The following is an 11,783-nucleotide window of genomic DNA, read 5'->3' as shown; positions in this document are numbered from 1 at the left end:
TTCTGTTAGATCCTTTGTTTCTTTGTTAAGCTTCTGTCTGGTGGTCCTGTCTAGTGGTGAAAGTGGGGTGTTGAAGTCTCCTACTATAAGTGTGTGTGGTTTTATGTGTGGTTTGAGCTTTAGTAATGTTTCTTTTACGAATGTGGCTGCCTTCTTATTTAGGGCATAGATGTTCAGGATTTAGACTTCGCCCTGATGGACTTTTCTGTAATGCCTATGAAATGTGCTTCTTCATCTCTTTTGATTGATTTTAGTTTGAAGTCTAATTTGTTAGATATTAGGATTGCTACGCCAGCTTGTTTCTTGGGCCCATTTGATTGGAAACTCTTTTCCCAATCCTTTACTCTGAGTTAGCACCTGTCTTTGAAGTTGAGGTGTGTTTCTTGTATATGGCAGAAGGATGGATTCTGTCTTCATATCCATTCTGTTAGCCTGTATCTTTTATTGGCAGGTTAAGACAGTTGACATTGAGGGATATTAATGTCCATTGACTGTTGGTTCTTTTTCATTTTGGACTTATTGTTGGTGGTATCATTGTGTGTATATTTTGCCCTCCTGTTTCTTTTCATGTTTGGTAAAATTGGATTATCTATTTCCTATGTTTTTGTGAGTGTAGTTATGTTTGTTGGGTTGGAGTTTTCGTTCCAGAAGCTTCTGTAGTGCAGGATTTGTGAATATGTATTGTTTAAGTCTGGTTTTGTCATGGAATATCTTGTTTTCTCCATCTATAGTGATTGAAAGTTTTGATGGGTACAGTAGTCTGGGTTGGCATCCCTTAGTGCTTGTAGGATATCTATCCAGGACCTTCTGGCTTTCAGAGTTTCCATTGAGAAGTCCGGTGTGATTCTAATATGTCTGCCTTTATATGTTACTTGGCCTTTTTCCTTTGCTGCTCTTAATATTTTCTCTTTATTCTGTAGGTTTGGTGTTTTGATTGTTATGTGTCAAGGAGACTTCTTTTTGTGGTCCAGTCTGTTGGGTGTTTTGTAAGCTTCTTGTACTTTCATAGGCATATCCTTCTGTAGGTTGGGGAAGTTATCTTCTATGATTTTTTGAATATGTTTTCTGTACCTTTGAGCTGTATTTCTTCACCTTCTTCTATACCTATTATTCTTATGTTTGGCCTTTTCATGGTGTCTCATATTTCCTGGATAGTTTGTATTAGGGATTAGTTGGACTTGAGATTTTCTTTGGTCAATGGCTGTATATCCTCTCGCAGTTCTTCAACAATTAAGATTCTCTCTTCCATATCTTGAATTCTATTGGTTATACTCACATCTTTAGCTCCTGATCGTCTATCCAACCTTTCTATTTCCAGCATCCCCTCATTCTGTGTTTTCTTTATTGTGTCTATTTCAACTTTCATGCCTTGAACTGTTTTGAGTGTTTCCTTCACTTGTTTGTTTTTTTTTTCTTGGCTTTCTTTAGATTCTTTAACAGATTTGTTTATTTCTTGAATTTTTGTTTTGTCTTTTCCTCCATTTCATGTAATTTTTGCTTGTTTTTTCTTCTATTTTTTTAGGGATTTTCTTGTTCTCCAGCCTGGTCTTGAACCCTTTTCTCATCACTCCTCCCTCTCTGCAACTGGATTCCAGAGTTCATCTCAGTGTTTGGTGTGGGTGTCTGTGTCTGTTCCACCACCTACACAATGAACGTTTTAGGATGGCATATAAGGTAGTCATCAATCGCATTATTGGAGAAGGGCATTTAAGGTAGCCTCTAGACTATTGCTTAGAATGTTAGTTGAGGTCAACCTTGTAGATCTCTGGACATTTCCCTAGAGCCAGAATTCTCTTTAAACCTATAACAGATTTCTCTATTATTGTATCTCTTTTCTTGCTCTCCTCTATTCTTTACCTGACTAGATCCTCCTGTTCCTTCAAGTCCTCCTCTCCCCTCCTCTTCTTCCCTCCTCTCCCTTCTAACTCCCTCTCCCCTCCCCCCATGCTCCCCATTAGCTTAGGAGATCATGTCTCTTTCCCCTTCTCTGGGAGACTATGTATCATATCATATAGGCAGGTTCATTAGAAAAAACACAGATTCCTCAACTGAAGCTTAAGTTTAGAATAATGCACTTCAAAGTTTGAACAGTAACAACTCTCAAGCAAGAATACTCTCCCTAGAAAAGTTACATCACAACTGCAGTAGAAATAAGAACTTTCTATGATGAAAATAGACAAAATATTTTTCTGGTTGTAGTTAACTTCCTTGGGTTTGAAATTTTCTTCCAGTACTTTCTGTAAGACTGGATTAGTAGATATGTATTGTTTAAATCTGGTTTTGTCATGGAATATCTTGTTTTCTCCATCTATAGTGATTGAAAGCTTTGCTGTAGCAGTCTGGGCTGGCATCTCTTAGTATTTGTAGAATATCTATCAAGGACCTTGTGGCTTTCAGGGTTTCCAAGGAGAAGTCAGGTGTAATTCTGATAGATTGCCTTTATATGTTACTTGAGATTTTTCCTTAGCTGCTCTTAATATTCTTTCTTTATTCTGTATGTTTGGAGTTTTGATTATTGTGTGGTGAGAATAATTTTGTTGTGGTCAATTCTATTTGGTGTTCCGTAAGCTCCTTAACTCATCTATAAAAAGACACAGTCTAACAGAATGAATACAAAGGCAGAATACATCATTCTGCTGTATACAAGAAACACACCTCAACTTCAAAGACAGATGGTACCTCAGAGTTAATGGTTGGGAAAAGATTTTCGAATCAAATGGACCCAAGAAACAAGTGGGGGTAGCAATCCTAATATCTAACAAATTAGACTTTAAACTAGTATCGATCAGAAGAGATGAAGGTGGTCATTTCATACTCATCAACAAGAAATCCATCAATATGAAGTCTCAATTCTGAACATCTATGCCCCAAATGCAAAGGCATCCACATCCATAATAGAAACATTACTAAAACCCAGATCACATGTAAAACCTCACACACTTATAGTGGGAGACTTCAACCACACTTTCACCACTAAACAGGACCACCAGACAGAAACTTAACAAAGAAACAAAGGAAATAATTGAAGTTATGACCCAATTGGGTTTAACAGACATCTATAGAACATTCCTTTCAAACACAAAAGAATAAATATACCCTTGTCTCAGCGCCAGATGAAACCTTTGCTAAAATCAAACACATACTTGGCAACATAGCAAACCTCAACAGGTACAAAAAAAATTGGAATAACCCCCTGTATCTTATCAGACCACAATGCTTTAAAGTTAGAATTCAACACAATGGCAGAAAACTTACCAACTCATGGAAATTGAATAATGCACAACTGCACCATTCCTGTGTCAAGGAAGAAATAAAAAAGAAATTAAAGACTTCCTAGAATTCATTGAGAATGAACACAACAAATCCAAGCATAAGGGACACTTTGAAAGCAGGGCTAAGGGGAAAGTTCATAGCACTAAGGGCTCACATGAAGAAACTGAAGAATAGTCACACTAGAGAATTGACAGTACAACTGAAATTTCTAGAACAAAAGGAAGAAAACTCACCCAGGAGTAGTAGACACCAGGAAAAAAATCAAACTGAAGGCTGAAATCAATAAAGTAGAAAATAGGGAAACAATCCAAAAATCAATGTAACAAAGAGTTCATTCTTCGAGAAAATCAACAAGATAGACAAACCTTTATTCAAACTTACCAAATGGCAGAGAATAAACATGAAAATTGACAAAATCAGAAATTAAAGGGGGAACATAAGAACAGACAGTGAGGAAAACCAGAGAATCATCAGGTCATATTTTGAAAACCTGTACTCCTCAAAACTCAAAAATCTAAAGGAAATGGACAATTTTCTGGATGTGTAGTACTTACCAAAATTAAATCAAGACCAGATAAGCATTTTAAATACACTATAACCCCTAATGAAATAGAAGCAGTCACCAAAATCTTCCAACAAAATAATCCCATGGCCAGGTGGCTTTGCTGCAGAATTCTACCAGAAATTCAAAGTACAGGTAATACCAATTCTCCTCAAAGTGTTCCACACAATAGAAGCAGAAGGGTCATTGCCAAACTACTTTTACCAAGCTTCAATAACCTTGGTACCCAAGCCACGCAAAGGCACAACTAAGAAAGACAACTACAGACCAATGTCCCTCATGAACATTGATGTAAAAATACTCAATAAAATAATGGCAAAATTAATCCAAGAACACATCAGAAAAATCATCCACCATGATCCAGTAGGCTTCATCCTAGGGATGCACAGATGGTTCAACATACAAAAATCAATCAATATAATCCACCATATAAACAAACTGAAAAGGAAAAACCACATCATCATCTCGCTAGACACTGAAAAAGCCTTTGACAAAATCCAACACCTCTTCATGATAAAGGTCTTGGAGAGATCAGGAATAAAAGGAACAAAGTTAAACATAATAAAAGCAATATACAGTGAACCAACAGCCAACATCAAACTAAATGGACAGAAACTCAATTCAATTCCTCTAAAATCAGGAACAAGACAAGGCGGCACACTCTTTCCATACCTCTTCAATATTGTACTTGAAATTCTAGCTACGCAATTAGACAGCAAAAGGAGATCAAGGGGATACAAATTGGAAAAAGGAAGTCAAACTTTCACTATTTGCAGATGATATGATAGTTTACATAAGTGACTCAAAAAAACTCTACAAGGGAATTCCTACAGCTGATACACACCTTCAGCAAGGTGGCAGGATAAAAGATTAACTCAAAAAATCAGTAGCCCTACTATATACAAGGATAAATAGGCAGAGAAAGAAATCAGAGAAACCTCACCCTTTATAGTTGCCACAAACAACATAAAATACCTTGGGGTAATGCTAACAAAACAAGTGAAAGACCTGTATCACAAGAACTTTGAGTTTTTAAAGAAAGAAATAAGGAGATACCAGAAAATGAAAAGATCTCCCATCCTCATGGATGGGTAGGGTCAACACAGTAAAAATGGTAATCTTGCCAAAAGCATTCTACATATTCAATGCAATCCCCATCAAAATCCCAATGCAATTCTTCACAGACATTTAAAGAACAATTCTCAACTTTACATAGAAAAACAAAAGACCCAGAATAGCCAAAAGAACCCTGTACAATAAAGGAACTTCCAGAGGCATCACCATCCCTGACTTCAAATTCTATTACAGAGCTAGAGTCCTGAAAACAGCTTGGTATTGACAAAAATAGACAAGTTGACCAGTGGAATCAAATTGAAACCCCTAATATTAACCCACATACCTAGGAACATCTTATTTTTGACAAAGAAGCTAAAAGTATACAATGGAATAAAGAAAGCATTGTCAACAAATGTTTCTGGCACAACTGGATGCTGGCATATAGAAGATTACAGATAGATGTGTATCTATAGCCATTCATAAAACTGAAGTCCAAATGGATCAGACTTCAACATAAATCCAGCCACACTGAACCTATTAAAAGAGAAAGTAGGTGGTAACCCGAATGAATTGGTACAGGAGAACACTTCCTGAACATAACACCACTAGCACAGATACTGAGATGGACAATTAATAAATGGGACCTCCTGACACTGAGAAGCTTTTGTAAGGCAAAGGGCACAGTCAACAAAATTAAACAGAAGCCCACAGAATTGGAAAAGATATTCACCAACCCCACATCTGACAGAGGACTGATTTCCAAAACATACAAAGAACACAAGAAAAATGTCACCAAAACACCAGCTAATCCAATTAAAAGTCAGATACAGAACTAAATAGAGAATTCTTAATGGAGAAATCTAAAATGGCTGAAAGACACATAAGAAAGTGCTCAGTATCCTTAGCCATCAGGGAAATGCAAATCAAAACAACTCTGAGATACCACCTTACTCCTGCCAGAATGGCTAAAATCAAAAACACCAATGATATCTTATTCTGGAGAGGATTGGAGAAAGGGGAATACTCCTCCAATGCTGGTGGGAGTGCCAACTCATAAAGACACTTTGGAAACCAGTACAGTGGTTCCTCAAGAAAATGGAAATCAGTCCACCACAAGATCCAGCAATTCCACTCTTAGGCATATACCCAAAGATTCACATTCATTCAACAAGGACATCTGTTCAACCATGTTCATAGCAGCATTATTTGTAATAGCCAGAACCTGAAAGCAACCTAGAAGCCCCTGAACTGAAGAATGGCCGGAGAAAATGTGGTACATTTACACAATTACTCCACAGGAAAAAAAAAAAAAAACAATAGAATCTTGAAATTCACAGGCAAATGGATGAAACTAGAAGAAATCATCCTGAGTGAGGTAACCCAGTCACAAAAAGACAAAAATGGTAAGTAATCACTCATATATGGATTTTACATGTAGAGCAAATCCACACCACCAGAGAAGGTAGGAAACAAAGAAGACCCTAAGAGCTACATGCGTTGTTCCCTGGAGAAGGGGAAAGGGACAAGATCTCCTGAGCTCATTGGGAGCATGGGGAAGGGTTGAGGGAGCTTGAAGAAAGAGAGGGGGTGGAGAGGAGGGAAGAGGAGAACATGAGAGGGCAGGAATATTTAATCAGGGGAAGAATTGAGAGCAATAAAAGAGATACCACAATACAGGGAGTCATTATAAGTATAAAGAGAATTCTGGCACTAGGGAAATGTACCGAGATCTACAGAGTTGACCCCAATGAGGCTACCTTAAATGCCCTTATCCAATAATGAGATTGATGACTACCTTATATGACATCCCAGAGCCTCCATCCAGTAGCTGATGGAAGCAGAGTTGAACAACCACATAAACACTGAGCTGAACTCTGGAATCCTGTTGCAAAGAGGGAGGAGTGATGAGCAAAAGGGTCAGAGCCAGACTGGAGAAACTCATGGGGACAGCTGACCTGATCAAGGGGTTAATCATGGACCCCAGCCTGAAAGCTGGGAAACCAGCATAGGACTGTTCCAGACCCCCTGAGCAAAGATGTCAGTTTGGAGGTCTGGGCAATCTATGGGACCTCTGGTAGTGGATCAGTATTTATCCCTATTATATGAATGGACTTTGGGAGCCCTTTCCACATAGAAGGATTTTCTCTCAGCCTAGACACGTGGGGGAGGGTCTAGGTCCTGCTCCAAATGATATGACAGACTTTGAAGATCCCCCATGGAGGGCTGGAGAGATGGCTCAGAGGTTAAGAGCACTGGCTGCTCTTCCAGAGGTCCTGAGTTCAATTCCCAGCAACCATATGGTGGCTCACAACCATCTAGAGTGGGATCATGCAGACAGAGCACTCATATATGCGAAATAAATAATTTTAAAAAAGAAGATCCCCATGGAAGGCCCCTCTGGGGAGCAGAAATGGGTTGGGATGGGAGGTTGGGGGAGGGGAGGAGAAGAAGGAGAGGGAACTGGAATTGACATGCAAAAGAAGCTTGTTAATAATAATAATAATAATAATAATAATAATAATAATAATAATAATAGCCTGTATTGTCTAGGGATCTCTGGAACAACAACTCAGTGGTAGGTATTCTATATCTTGCCCTTAGCTTTTATTTGATAAGCTGTATCTTCTTTAATGAGCATTTCACCCTCACTCTTACAAATAGCAGTAACTCCTGTTAAAATCCTTAAGTACACACAAAATAGTACTCAGGATAGTGTTTTCAGACATCCTCAGTTAGTGATTTCTTCCCTCACTCCCTCCTCCTCTACCCTGCCCTCCCACCCACCTCCTAACTTGAACTCAGCTCCATTATTCACCTCCCTCTCTTTATACCACTTGTGTTCTACCAGTCCCCTTGGTATTAGTCAGGGCTCTTTGAAGGATGAGATTCAGTGGAGTGAGTCTGTGTATAATATGTGCATAATACAGAAAACTATACTAAGACCGCTTACACTGAAATGGTATCAACAGCTGAATCCCAGCTAAGAGGCTGAGAACCACATAGAGGTAGTTAATCAAAGATACCAATTTTAACACTCAAAATGAGGATTATTTCTGAAGGCTGCTACACTAGAATGAGTTTCTTTCACCATTTGTAAGCATTTTAACTTCCTGTAGTAGCACATCTTGATTGATGGATGACTGCATTTCCTGTAAGGAGAGGGTTCTACACAGAAAGAACTTAATGGAGCCCATATTCTGAAATGTAACCCTAATAATTTGCAGTAGAATCTTCACAATTTTGGTGTAACATTGAAGTCTGCCTAATTTGAAACTGATATTTGGACAAGGTAACCATCAAGTCTCCTTTTCCACATGTTCAATATCAAGTTTTCTCAACACAGTTTCTTGTAGATTCCATGTATCCTCAAGCATTTATCTTAGACATGCATATCAAAAACAATAGGTGATTGTAGGTATGTGTATTTATACCTAGGTCCCTGCTCCTAATCCATTATTAATATGTGTTTCATGGTAGGACCAACTACTATAACTTGAAATCAGTGTCTCAGATTTTTATCTTTGACGATGAAGAGACACCATGACAATGAAACATAAAAGAAAGCATTTAATAGGGTGCTGGCTTAGAAAATCAGAGGGTCAGTCCTTGCACATCATGACTGTGGTCTCAAGCAAGCAAACAAAATGCTGGAGACAAATATAAGAGTTGGACACTGTAAATGGATGGAACTAGAAGAAACCATCTTGAGTGAGGTAACCCAGTCACAAAAAGACAAACATGTTATGTACTCACTCATATATGAATTTTAGACATAGAACGAAGGATTACCAGCCTACAATCCTCTTCACCAAAGGAACTAGGAAACAAGGACTCTAAGAGAAAAATGCATGGTCCCCGGAGAATGGGAAGGGTCAGGATATCCTAAGCTAATTGGGAGCATGAGGGTAGGGGAGAGGGAGCAGGCAGAATGTGAGGAGGGGAAAGGAGGAAATGGAGGAGCAGAAAAGTTGAGTTGGGGGGGATGGATAGAGGAGAGCAGGATGAGAGATATCATAACAGAGGGAGCCATTATAGGTCAGAGGAGAGATCTGGCACGAGGGAGATTTCCAGAGATCTACAAGGGTGACACGAACTGACAATCTAGGCAATGGCGGAGAGGCTACCCTAAATGTCCTTCCCCTATAATGAGACTGATGACTACTTTATATGCCATCCTAGAGCCCTCATCCAGTGGCTGAAGGAAGCTGAGGCAGACACCCATAGCTATAAACTGAACTGAACTCTGGAACCCAGTTGCAGAGAGGGAGAAATGATGATTAAGGGGGTCGGGCCCAGGCTGGTGAATTCCAAAGAAACAGCTGACCTGAACAAGGGGAGCACATGGACCCCAGACTGCTATCTGGGAGGCCATCATGATCGAGACCACTGAAAGTAAATGTCAACGAAGAGGTCTCGGCACTCTATGGGGCCTCTGGTGGTGGATCAGTATTTTTCCCTGGTGTAAGAAGGGACTTTGAGAGCCCATCCCACGTGAAGGGATGCTCTCTCGGCCTGGACACATGGGGGAGGGCCTAGGCCCGGCCCAGGATGATGTTGTGGAATTCGGAGAACCCCCATGGAGGGCCCTACCCTCCTCCATGAGGAGTGGAGGGGGAGGGGAAATGGACTGGTGGGGAGCTGGGGAGAGGGAGAAGAGGGGGAAAGGGAGAAGGGATTGACATGTGAAATTATAATTTTGTAAAAATTAAATAAAAAAGAAGTTTAAAAAAGAGTTGGGCACTGTACACCCCCTCAATGTTCATCCACAGAAGGCTATTTAATATGCACATACAGTCAATAAGCTGTATACTATTGCCCAAAATTACAAAGGAGGTTTCTGAGCCCTGTGGTTATGTGGAAAGGAAAACACTCAGTCCCTGCTGGTGGGAGGACAAACTGGTACAGCCACTAAAGTAATTTGTGTGGAAGCTCCACAGACAGTGAAAGTAGATTTACCACAAGGTCCAGCTGTGTCATTCAAGGGTATATTCACAAATAACTCTATATCTAACTACAGAGCTATTTGCTCATCCATGTTCATTCATGCTCTTGTCACAATACCTGGGAAATGGGAACAGTCCAGATAGCCATCAAATGAGGAAATGATAATGACAGTGTGGCACCACTACAGAATGGAATATTTCTCATTTGTTAAGCAAAATGAAACAACAAAATTAATGGAAAAATGGGTAGAGTTGGAAGCAGCAGTCTGAGTGAGGTAACAAAATTAAATCAAGAACATATAAACAATTTAAATACACCTAAGGAAATAGAAACAGTTATCAATAGTCTCCCATTTTAAAAATCCCAGACCCAGATAAATTCAGTGCAGAATTCTACCAAATATTCAAAGAAGATCTAATACACTGAAGGATTTTTTTAGCAAATCATATGGAAATCTACCACTGTGGACATTTTCTAAAATAACCTATGTACATATATAAAAGGAGGGTGAGATAGAGTTGCCCTATACTAGGACAGCAATGCCACTGATAAACGCAACAGGGTAACAAATACAAAGCCCAGTTCCAGGAATTTGTTTGTTTTTTTTTTTTTTAGGTATTGTCCAGGGAGATCCCTAAATATAACAGGTCATTTTCAGTACTCTTTTCTACCTTACAGAACTTGATGGTGAGAACCTATTATTGAAGACGCCATACACTTGAGTTAGAGAAGATGGAGAGACTAAGCTGATACTGACAAGAAGCCTCATCCCTACTCGTTAACTTTCATGTGATGGGGAATGTACTATGTATGTTTATCTTTTTGATTGTTAAATAAAATACTGTTTGGCCAATGAGACAGCAAGTAAACGGGACTAGGAGTCAAAGAGGATTCTGGGAAATGTAGTAGAGAAGTGATGATCCAGACAGGAAATAATATAACAAGGAGACTCATATTTAAGCAAAGGAGAAACAGGAAGGGCCCCTTTTTCCTGTTCGCCGCCCCCAGAGGCAGGATGTGAGCCACTGGCAAGGAGGGACGCCAATAAGGCGTCCAATAAGATAAGTCTTATAAAATATATAGGTTTATGATAGTTAAGACTGAGCTAACAGATGAGGAATCCTAGTCATTGGCTAAGCAGCTTTAAACCTAATACAAGTTTCTGTATATTCATTTGGGCCTAACTCGGGCGGGCGGCTGGCATAAAGCTCACATGTGGTGATGGGGATCAGGCAGCTTTTGGTGGAAAGATTTAACATAACATTCATGGAGCTGGAAGGTTCTAGCCACAAGAGTGGGAGGGAAAGTAGTCATTAATCATAGAGAGTTGTGAACTTTGTGAGCTACAGTAATGACTGGCCAGACAAAATAAACCTGTCAGTGTAATGGTGGCAAAAATGTCCTGGGAGTAACAAACTGCTTCCTGATTGGATTGAATAATGTCTCCACAACATGAAACCTGTATCTGGGCAAGAACCTAAGGCTAGACAGATCATAAAATAATTATTAATATTCTGAGTATTATTATTACAATTATCCTGCTAAATGGACATCATATTAAGCCCTCTCATTAGGAGAGGGCTTAATCCATAGAATAAGGCATCTCTCAACACTTGTCATGGAAGCCTGTGTTTGCCATAGAGGATCATCAGTCCAGAGACACACAACTGGCCAAGATTCATAGAATACTATATGAAGAATAACCAGCTCTAAATGGAAGATGTTAATTCTACCTCTAAAGGCACAAGAATTGTTGTGGAAGAAGGACTGAAAAGACTTTCATAACAAGGGTTGGTAGACGAGGACAGGGAAACAGTGTCTTCTGGACACAGCAAAGCAGTTCCACATATGAACTCACCATGGTTGTGACAGAATGTGTAAGACCTATAAAACCCAAGCTGGTGTGAAAACCAGCATAGACAAAGGAGATGAGAATTACAAGACTTCA

This window comes from Cricetulus griseus, chromosome 2, assembly GCF_003668045.3.
Source record: "Cricetulus griseus strain 17A/GY chromosome 2, alternate assembly CriGri-PICRH-1.0, whole genome shotgun sequence".
Lineage (NCBI taxonomy): Eukaryota > Metazoa > Chordata > Mammalia > Rodentia > Cricetidae > Cricetulus > Cricetulus griseus.
Note: the sequence above shows the minus strand (reverse complement) of the source record.